Below are 11565 nucleotides of genomic sequence, written 5' to 3'. Positions count from 1 at the left end.
GGGAGGGAGCAAACATGGGGCTGGAATAGGCTCGTTCACCCCAGTGTCCCCATCTCCAGTCACCAGTCACCCCAACTCGTCACCCCGACTCCAGTCACCCCGACCCCAGTCACCCCGACACCAGTCACCCCGACTCCAGTCACCCCGACTCCAGTCACCCCGACTCCAGTCACCCCGACTCCAGTCACCCCGACCCCAGTCACCCCGACCCCAGTCACCCCGACTCCAGTCACCCCGACTCCAGTCACCCCGACTCCAGTCACCCCGACCCCAGTCACCCCGACTCACCCCGACTCCAGTCACCCCGACCCCAGTCACCCCGACTCACCCTGACTCCAGTCACCCCGACCCCAGTCACCCCGACCCCAGTCACCCCGACTCCAGTCACCCCGACTCACCCCGACTCCAGTCACCCCGACTCCAGTCACCCCGACTCACCCCGACTCCAGTCATCCCGACTCACCCCGACTCCAGTCACCCCGACTCCAGTCACCCCGACTCACCCCGACTCCAGTCACCCCGACTCACCCTGACTCCAGTCACCCCGACTCCAGTCACCCCGACCCCAGTCACCCCGACCCCGGTCACCCCGACCCCAGTCACCCCGACCCCAGTCACCCCGACTCCGGTCACCCCGACCCCGGTCACCCCGACCCCGGTCACCCCGACCCCGGTCACCCCGACCCCAGTCACCCCGACCCCAGTCACCCCGACCCCAGTCACCCCGACCCCAGTCACCCCGACCCCAGTCACCCCGACTCCAGTCACCCCGACCCCAGTCACCCCGACCCCGGTCACCCCGACCCCAGTCACCCCGACCCCAGTCACCCCGACTCCAGTCACCCCGACCCCAGTCACCCCGACCCCAGTCACCCCGACCCCAGTCACCCCGACTCCAGTCACCCCGACTCCAGTCACCCCGACCCCAGTCACCCCGACCCCAGTCACCCCGACCCCAGTCACCCCGACTCCAGTCACCCCGACCCCAGTCACCCCGACTCCAGTCACCCCGACTCCAGTCACCCCGACCCCGGTCACCCCGACCCCGGTCACCCCGACCCCGGTCACCCCGACTCCAGTCACCCCGACCCCAGTCACCCCGACCCCAGTCACCCCGACTCCAGTCACCCCGACCCCAGTCACCCCGACTCCAGTCACCCCGACCCCAGTCACCCCGACTCCAGTCACCCCGACCCCAGTCACCCCGACTCCAGTCACCCCGACCCCAGTCACCCCGACCCCAGTCACCCCGACCCCAGTCACCCCGACTCCAGTCACCCCGACTCCAGTCACCCCGACCCCAGTCACCCCGACTCCAGTCACCCCGACCCCAGTCACCCCGACTCCAGTCACCCCGACCCCAGTCACCCCGACTCCAGTCACCCCGACCCCAGTCACCCCGACCCCAGTCACCCCGACCCCAGTCACCCCGACCCCAGTCACCCCGACTCCAGTCACCCCGACTCCAGTCACCCCGACCCCAGTCACCCCGACCCCAGTCACCCCGACCCCAGTCACCCCGACTCCAGTCACCCCGACTCCAGTCACCCCGACCCCAGTCACCCCGACCCCAGTCACCCCGACCCCAGTCACCCCGACTCCAGTCACCCCGACTCCAGTCACCCCGACTCCAGTCACCCCGACCCCAGTCACCCCGACCCCAGTCACCCCGACCCCAGTCACCCCGACCCCAGTCACCCCGACTCCAGTCACCCCGACTCCAGTCACCCCGACTCCAGTCACCCCGACTCCAGTCACCCCGACTCCAGTCACCCCGACCCCAGTCACCCCGACTCCAGTCACCCCGACTCCAGTCACCCCGACCCCAGTCACCCCGACTCCAGTCACCCCGACCCCAGTCACCCCGACCCCAGTCACCCCGACCCCAGTCACCCCGACTCCAGTCACCCCGACCCCAGTCACCCCGACTCACCCCGACCCCAGTCACCCCGACCCCAGTCACCCCGACCCCAGTCACCCCGACCCCGGTCACCCCGACCCCGGTCACCCCGACCCCAGTCACCCCGACCCCGGTCACCCCGACCCCAGTCACCCCGACCCCAGTCACCCCGACCCCGGTCACCCCGACCCCAGTCACCCCGACTCCAGTCACCCCGACCCCGGTCACCCCGACCCCGGTCACCCCGACTCCAGTCACCCCGACCCAGTCACCCCGACCCCAGTCACCCCGACCCCAGTCACCCCGACCCCAGTCACCCCGACTCCAGTCACCCCGACCCCAGTCACCCCGACCCCAGTCACCCCGACTCCAGTCACCCCGACCCCAGTCACCCCGACCCCAGTCACCCCGACCCCCCGGTCACCCCGACCCCGGTCACCCCGACCCCGGTCACCCCGACCCCGGTCACCCCGACCCCAGTCACCCCGACCCCGGTCACCCCGACCCCAGTCACCCCGACCCCAGTCACCCCGACCCCAGTCACCCCGACCCCAGTCACCCCGACCCCAGTCACCCCGACTCCAGTCACCCCGACCCCAGTCACCCCGACCCCAGTCACCGCGACCCCAGTCACCCCGACCCCAGTCACCCCGACTCCAGTCACCCCGACTCCAGTCACCCCGACTCCAGTCACCCCGACCCCAGTCACCCCGACTCCGGTCACCCCGACTCCAGTCACCCCGACTCCAGTCACCCCGACCCCAGTCACCCCGACCCCAGTCACCCCGACTCCAGTCACCCCGACTCCAGTCACCCCGACCCCAGTCACCCCGACCCCAGTCACCCCGACCCCAGTCACCCCGACCCCGGTCACCCCGACCCCGGTCACCCCGACCCCGGTCACCCCGACCCCGGTCACCCCGACCCCAGTCACCCGACCCCAGTCACCCGACCCCAGTCACCCCGACTCCAGTCACCCCGACTCCAGTCACCCCGACCCCAGTCACCCCGACTCACCCCTGACTCCAGTCACCCCGACCCCAGTCACCCCGACTCACCCTGACTCCAGTCACCCCGACCCCAGTCACCCCGACCCCAGTCACCCCGACTCCGGTCACCCCGACTCCAGTCACCCCGACCCCAGTCACCCCGACCCCAGTCACCCTGACCCCAGTCACCCCGACCCCAGTCACCCCGACTCCAGTCACCCGACTCCAGTCACCCCGACTCCAGTCACCCCGACTCCAGTCACCCCGACCCCAGTCACCCCGACCCCAGTCACCCTGACCCCAGTCACCCCGACCCCAGTCACCCCGACTCCAGTCACCCCGACTCCAGTCACCCCGACCCCAGTCACCCCGACCCCAGTCACCCCGACTCACCCCGACTCCAGTCACCCCGACCCCAGTCACCCCGACTCACCCTGACTCCAGTCACCCCGACCCAGTCACCCCGACCCCAGTCACCCCGACTCCGGTCACCCCGACCCAGTCACCCCGACCCCAGTCACCCCGACTCCAGTCACCCCGACCCCAGTCACCCCGACCCCGGTCACCCCGACCCCACTCACCCCGACCCCAGTCACCCCGACCCCAGTCACCCCGACCCCAAGTCACCCCGACCCCAGTCACCCCGACCCCGGTCACCCCGACCCCGGTCACCCCGACTCCAGTCACCCCGACCCCAGTCACCCCGACTCCACTCACCCCGACTCCAGTCACCCCGACCCCAGTCACCCCGACTCCAGTCACCCCGACTCCACTCACCCCGACCCCAGTCACCCGACTCCAGTCACCCCGACTCCAGTCACCCCGACCCCAGTCACCCCGACTCCAGTCACCCCGACCCCAGTCACCCCGACTCCAGTCACCCCCGACCCCAGTCACCCCGACCCCAGTCACCCCGACCCCAGTCACCCCGACCCCAGTCACCCCGACCCCAGTCACCCCGACCCCGGTCACCCCGACCCAGTCCACCCCGACTCCAGTCACCCCGACCCCAGTCACCCCGACCCCAGTCACCCCGACCCCAGTCACCCCGACTCCACTCACCCCGACTCCAGTCACCCCGACCCCAGTCACCCCGACCCCAGTCACCCCGACCCCGGTCACCCCGACCCCAGTCACCCCGACTCCAGTCACCCCGACCCCAGTCACCCCGACCCCAGTCACCCCGACTCCAGTCACCCCGACCCCAGTCACCCCCGACCCCAGTCACCCCGACTCCACTCACCCCGACTCCAGTCACCCCCGACCCCAGTCACCCCGACTCCAGTCACCCCGACTCCAGTCACCCCGACCCCAGTCACCCCGACCCCAGTCACCCCGACCCCAGTCACCCCGACCCCAGTCACCCCGACCCCAGTCACCCCGACCCCAGTCACCCCGACCCCAGTCACCCCGACCCCAGTCACCCCGACCCAGTCACCCCGACTCCAGTCACCCCGACCCCGGTCACCCCGACTCCAGTCACCCCCGACTCCAGTCACCCCGACCCCCAGTCACCCCGACCCCAGTCACCCCGACTCCAGTCACCCCGACCCCAGTCACCCCGACTCCAGCCACCCCGACTCCAGTCACCCCGACCCCCAGTCACCCCGACCCCAGTCACCCCGACTCCAGTCACCCCGAACCCAGTCACCCCGACCCCAGTCACCCCGACTCACCCCGACTCCAGTCACCCCGACCCCAGTCACCCCGACCCCAGTCACCCCGACCCCAGTCACCCCGACCCCAGTCACCCCGACCCCAGTCACCCCGACTCCAGTCACCCCGACCCCAGTCACCCCGACTCACCCCCGACTCCAGTCACCCCGACTCCAGTCACCCCGACTCCAGTCACCCCGACCCCAGTCACCCCGACCCCAGTCACCCCGACTCCAGTCACCCCGACTCCAGTCACCCCGACCCCAGTCACCCCGACTCCAGTCACCCCGACCCCAGTCACCCCGACCCCAGTCACCCCGACCCCAGTCACCCCGACTCACCCCGACTCCAGTCACCCCGACCCCAGTCACCCCGACCCCAGTCACCCCGACCCCGGTCACCCCGACCCCAGTCACCCCGACTCCAGTCACCCCGACCCCAGTCACCCCGACCCCGGTCACCCCGACCCCGGTCACCCCGACCCCGGTCACCCCGACCCCGGTCACCCCGACCCCGGTCACCCCGACCCCGGTCACCCCGACCCCGGTCACCCCCGACCCCAGTCACCCCGACCCCAGTCACCCCGACTCCAGTCACCCCGACCCCAGTCACCCCGACTCCAGTCACCCCGACCCCAGTCACCCCGACCCCAGTCACCCCGACCCCAGTCACCCGACCCCAGTCACCCCGACCCCAGTCACCCCGACCCCAGTCACCCCGACCCCAGTCACCCCGACCCCAGTCACCCCGACCCCAGTCACCCCGACTCCAGTCACCCCGACCCCAGTCACCCCGACCCCAGTCACCCCGACTCCAGTCACCCCGACCCCAGTCACCCCGACCCCAGTCACCCCGACTCCAGTCACCCCGACTCCAGTCACCCCGACCCCAGTCACCCCGACCCCAGTCACCCCGACCCCAGTCACCCCGACCCCAGTCACCCCGACTCCAGTCACCCCGACCCCAGTCACCCCGACCCCAGTCACCCCGACTCCAGTCACCCCGACCCCAGTCACCCCGACCCCAGTCACCCCGACTCCAGTCACCCCGACCCCAGTCACCCCGACTCCAGTCACCCCGACCCCAGTCACCCCGACCCCAGTCACCCCGACTCACCCCGACCCCAGTCACCCCGACCCCAGTCACCCCGACCCCAGTCACCCCGACCCCAGTCACCCCGACTCCAGTCACCCCGACTCCAGTCACCCCGACCCCAGTCACCCCGACTCCAGTCACCCCGACTCCAGTCACCCCGACCCCAGTCACCCCGACCCCAGTCACCCCGACCCCAGTCACCCCGACTCCAGTCACCCCGACCCCAGTCACCCCGACTCCAGTCACCCCGACTCCAGTCACCCCGACCCAGTCACCCCGACTCCAGTCACCCCGACTCCAGTCACCCCGACCCCAGTCACCCCGACTCCAGTCACCCCGACTCCAGTCACCCCCGACCCCAGTCACCCCCGACCCCCAGTCACCCCGACTCCAGTCACCCCGACCCCAGTCACCCCGACCCCAGTCACCCCGACCCCAGTCACCCCGACTCCAGTCACCCCGACCCCAGTCACCCCGACTCCAGTAACCCCGACCCCAGTCACCCCGACTCCAGTCACCCCGACCCCAGTCACCCCGACCCCGGTCACCCCGACTCCAGTCACCCCGACCCCAGTCACCCCGACCCCAGTCACCCCGACTCAGTCACCCCGACCCCAGTCACCCCGACCCCCCGGTCACCCCGACTCCAGTCACCCCGACTCCAGTCACCCCGACCCCAGTCACCCCGACCCCAGTCACCCCGACCCCAGTCACCCCGACCCCAGTCACCCCGACTCCAGTCACCCCGACCCCAGTCACCCCGACCCCAGTCACCCCGACCCCAGTCACCCCGACTCCAGTCACCCCGACTCCAGTCACCCCGACTCCAGTCACCCCGACCCCCAGTCACCCCGACCCCAGTCACCCCGACCCCAGTCACCCGACCCCAGTCACCCCGAGCCCAGTCACCCCGAGCCCAGTCACCCCGACTCCAGTCACCCCGACCCCAGTCACCCCGACTCACCCCGACCCCAGTCACCCCGACTCCAGTCACCCCGACCCCAGTCACCCCGACTCCAGTCACCCCGACCCCGGTCACCCCGACCCCGGTCACCCCGACCCCGGTCACCCCGACCCCGGTCACCCCGACTCCAGTCACCCCGACTCCAGTCACCCCGACTCCAGTCACCCCGACTCCAGTCACCCCGACTCCAGTCACCCCGACCCCAGTCACCCCGACCCCAGTCACCCCGACTCCAGTCACCCCGACCCCAGTCACCCCGACTCCAGTCACCCCGACCCCAGTCACCCCGACCCCAGTCACCCCGACTCCAGTCACCCCGACCCCAGTCACCCCGACCCCAGTCACCCCGACCCCAGTCACCCCGACCCCAGTCACCCCGACTCCAGTCACCCCGACTCCAGTCACCCCGACTCCAGTCACCCCGACCCCAGTCACCCCGACCCCAGTCACCCCGACCCCAGTCACCCCGACTCCAGTCACCCCGACTCACCCCGACCCCAGTCACCCCGACCCCAGTCACCCCGACTCCAGTCACCCCGACCCCAGTCACCCCGACCCCGGTCACCCCGACCCCGGTCACCCCGACTCCAGTCACCCCGACTCACCCCGACTCCAGTCACCCCGACTCCAGTCACCCCGACTCCAGTCACCCCGACCCCAGTCACCCCCGACTCCAGTCACCCCGACCCCAGTCACCCCGACCCCGGTCACCCCGACTCCAGTCACCCCGACCCCGGTCACCCCGACTCCAGTCACCCCGACTCACCCCGACTCCAGTCACCCCGACTCCAGTCACCCCGACTCCAGTCACCCCGACTCCAGTCACCCCGACCCCAGTCACCCCGACCCCAGTCACCCCGACCCCAGTCGCCCCGACTCCAGTCACACGACTCCAGTCACCCCGACTCCAGTCACCCCGACTCCAGTCACCCCGACCCCAGTCACCCCGACCCCAGTCACCCCGACTCCAGTCACACCGACTCCAGTCACCCCGACTCCAGTCACCCCGACCCCAGTCACCCCGACCCCAGTCACCCCGACCCCAGTCACCCCGACCCCAGTCACCCCGACTCACCCCGACCCCAGTCACCCCGACTCCAGTCACCCCGACTCCAGTCACCCCGACCCCAGTCACCCCGACCCCAGTCACCCCGACTCCAGTCACCCCCGACTCCAGTCACCCCGACCCCAGTCACCCCGACTCCAGTCACACCGACTCCAGTCACCCCGACTCCAGTCACCCCGGCTCCAGTCACCCCGACCCCAGTCACCCCGACTCCAGTCACCCCGACCCCAGTCACCCCGACACCAGTCACCCCGACTCCAGTCACCCCGACACCAGTCACCCCGACTCACCCCGACCCCAGTCACCCCCGACCCCAGTCACCCCGACTCCAGTCACCCCGACTCCAGTCACCCCGACCCCAGTCACCCCGACTCCAGTCACCCCGACCCCAGTCACCCCGACCCCAGTCACCCCGACCCCAGTCACCCCGACTCCAGTCACCCCGACTCCAGTCACCCCGACCCCAGTCACCCCGACCCCAGTCACCCCGACCCCAGTCACCCCGACTCACCCCGACCCCAGTCACCCCGACCCCAGTCACCCCGACCCCAGTCACCCCGACCCCAGTCACCCCGACTCCAGTCACCCCGACCCCAGTCACCCCGACTCCAGTCACCCCGACCCCAGTCACCCCGACCCCAGTCACCCCGACTCCAGTCACCCCGACTCACCCCGACCCCAGTCACCCCGACCCCAGTCACCCCGACCCCAGTCACCCCGACCCCAGTCACCCCGACCCCAGTCACCCCGACCCCAGTCACCCCGACTCCAGTCACCCCGACCCCAGTCACCCCGACCCCAGTCACCCCGACTCCAGTCTCCCCGACCCCAGTCACCCCGACCCCAGTCACCCCGACCCCCAGTCACCCCGACCCCAGTCACCCCGACCCCAGTCACCCCGACCCCAGTCACCCCGACCCCGGTCACCCCGACTCCGGTCACCCCGACCCCGTCACCCCCGACCCCGGTCACCCCGACTCCAGTCACCCCGACCCCGGTCACCCCGACCCCGGTCACCCCGACTCCAGTCACCCCGACCCCAGTCACCCCCGACCCCGGTCACCCCGACTCCAGTCACCCCGACCCCGGTCACCCCGACCCCAGTCACCCCGACCCCGGTCACCCCGACCCCGGTCACCCCGACCCCGGTCACCCCGACCCCGGTCACCCCGACCCCGGTCACCCCGACTCCAGTCACCCCGACTCCAGTCACCCCGACTCCAGTCACCCCGACCCCAGTCACCCCGACTCCAGTCACCCCGACCCCAGTCACCCCGACCCCAGTCACCCCGACCCCAGTCACCCCGACCCCAGTCACCCCGACTCCAGTCACCCCGACCCCAGTCACCCCGACCCCAGTCACCCCGACCCCAGTCACCCCGACCCCAGTCACCCCGACCCCAGTCACCCCGACTCCAGTCACCCCGACCCCAGTCACCCCGACCCCAGTCACCCCGACCCCAGTCACCCCGACCCCAGTCACCCCGACTCCAGTCACCCCGACCCCAGTCACCCCGACCCCAGTCACCCCGACCCCAGTCACCCCGACCCCAGTCACCCCGACCCCAGTCACCCCGACTCCAGTCACCCCGACCCCAGTCACCCCGACTCCAGTCACCCCGACTCCAGTCACCCCGACCCCAGTCACCCCGACCCCAGTCACCCCGACCCCAGTCACCCCGACTCCAGTCACCCCGACTCCAGTCACCCCGACTCCAGTCACCCCGACTCCAGTCACCCCCGACTCCAGTCACCCCGACCCCAGTCACCCCGACCCCAGTCACCCCGACTCCAGTCACTCCGACCCCAGTCACCCCGACTCCAGTCACCCCGACTCCAGTCACCCCGACCCCAGTCACCCCCACTCCAGTCACCCCGACTCCAGTCACCCCGACTCCAGTCACCCCGACTCCAGTCACCCCGACTCCAGTCACCCCGACCCCAGTCACCCCGACCCCAGTCACCCCGACTCCAGTCACTCCGACCCCAGTCACCCCGACTCCAGTCACCCCGACCCCAGTCACCCCGACCCCAGTCACCCCGACTCCAGTCACCCCGACTCCAGTCACCCCGACTCCAGTCACCCCGACTCCAGTCACCCCGACTCCAGTCACCCCGACTCCAGTCACCCCGACCCCAGTCACCCCGACCCCAGTCACCCGACCCCCGTCACCCCCGACCCCAGTCACCCCGACCCCAGTCACCCCGACCCCAGTCACCCCGACCCCAGTCACCCCGACCCCAGTCACCCCGACTCCAGTCACCCCGACCCCAGTCACCCCGACGCCAGTCACCCCGACCCCAGTCACCCCGACTCCAGTCACCCCGACCCCTGTCACCCCGACCCCAGTCACCCCGACCCCAGTCACCCCGACCCCAGTCACCCCGACTCCAGTCACCCCCGACTCCAGTCACCCCGACCCCAGTCACCCCGACCCCAGTCACCCCGACCCCAGTCACCCCGACTCCAGTCACCCCGACTCCAGCACCCCGACTCACCCCGACTCCAGTCACCCCGACCCCAGTCACCCCGACTCCAGTCACCCCGACTCCAGTCACCCCGACTCACCCCGACTCCAGTCACCCCGACCCCAGTCACCCCGACCCCAGTCACCCCCGACTCCAGTCACCCCGACCCCAGTCACCCCGACCCCAGTCACCCCGACCCCAGTCACCCCGACCCCAGTCACCCCGAACCCAGTCACCCCAACTCCAGTCTCCCCGACCCCAGTCACCCCGACCCCAGTCACCCCGACTCCAGTCACCCCGACCCCCAGTCACCCCGACCCCAGTCACCCCCGACCCCAGTCACCCCGACCCCAGTCACCCCGACCCCAGTCACCCCGACCCCAGTCACCCCGACTCCAGTCACCCCCGACCCCAGTCACCCCCGACCCCAGTCACCCCGACCCCAGTCACCCCGACTCCAGTCACCCCGACCCCAGTCACCCCGACACCAGTCACCCCGACACCAGTCACCCCGACCCCAGTCACCCCGACTCCAGTCACCCCGACCCCAGTCACCCCGACACCAGTCACCCCCGACCCCACTCACCCCGACCCCAGTCACCCCCGACTCCAGTCACCCCGACCCCAGTCACCCCGACCCCAGTCACCCCGACCCCAGTCACCCCGACCCCAGTCACCCCGACTCCAGTCACCCCGACCCCAGTCACCCCGACCCCAGTCACCCCGACCCCGGTCACCCCGACTCCACTCACCCCGACCCCACTCACCCCCGACCCCAGTCACCCCGACCCCGGTCACCCCGACTCCAGTCACCCCGACCCCAGTCACCCCGACCCCAGTCACCCCGACTCCAGTCACCCCGACTCCAGTCACCCCGACTCCAGTCACCCCGACTCACCCTGACTCCAGTCACCCCGACCCCAGTCACCCCCGACCCCAGTCACCCCGACCCCAGTCACCCCGACCCCAGTCACCCCGACCCCAGTCACCCCCGACTCCAGTCACCCCGACTCCAGTCACCCCGACCCCAGTCACCCCGACCCCAGTCACCCCGACTCCAGTCACCCCGACCCCAGTCACCCCGACCCCAGTCACCCCGACCCCAGTCACCCCGACTCCAGTCACCCCCGACCCCAGTCACCCCGACCCCAGTCACCCCGACCCCAGTCACCCCGACCCCAGTCACCCCGACCCCAGTCACCCCGACCCCAGTCACCCCGACCCCAGTCACACCGACTCCAGTCACCCCGACTCCAGTCACCCCGACCCAGTCACCCCGACCCCAGTCACCCGACCCCAGTCACCCCGACTCCAGTCACCCCGACCCCAGTCACCCCGACCCCAGTCACCCCGACTCCAGTCACCCCGACCCAGTCACCCCGACCCCAGTCACCCCGACTCACCCCGACCCCAGTCACCCCCGACC

This window comes from Somniosus microcephalus, unplaced genomic scaffold, assembly GCF_052327205.1.
Source record: "Somniosus microcephalus isolate GS21.2 unplaced genomic scaffold, FLI_Smic_1.0 unresolved_chr1, whole genome shotgun sequence".
NCBI classification, from domain to species: domain Eukaryota; kingdom Metazoa; phylum Chordata; class Chondrichthyes; order Squaliformes; family Somniosidae; genus Somniosus; species Somniosus microcephalus.
Note: the sequence above shows the minus strand (reverse complement) of the source record.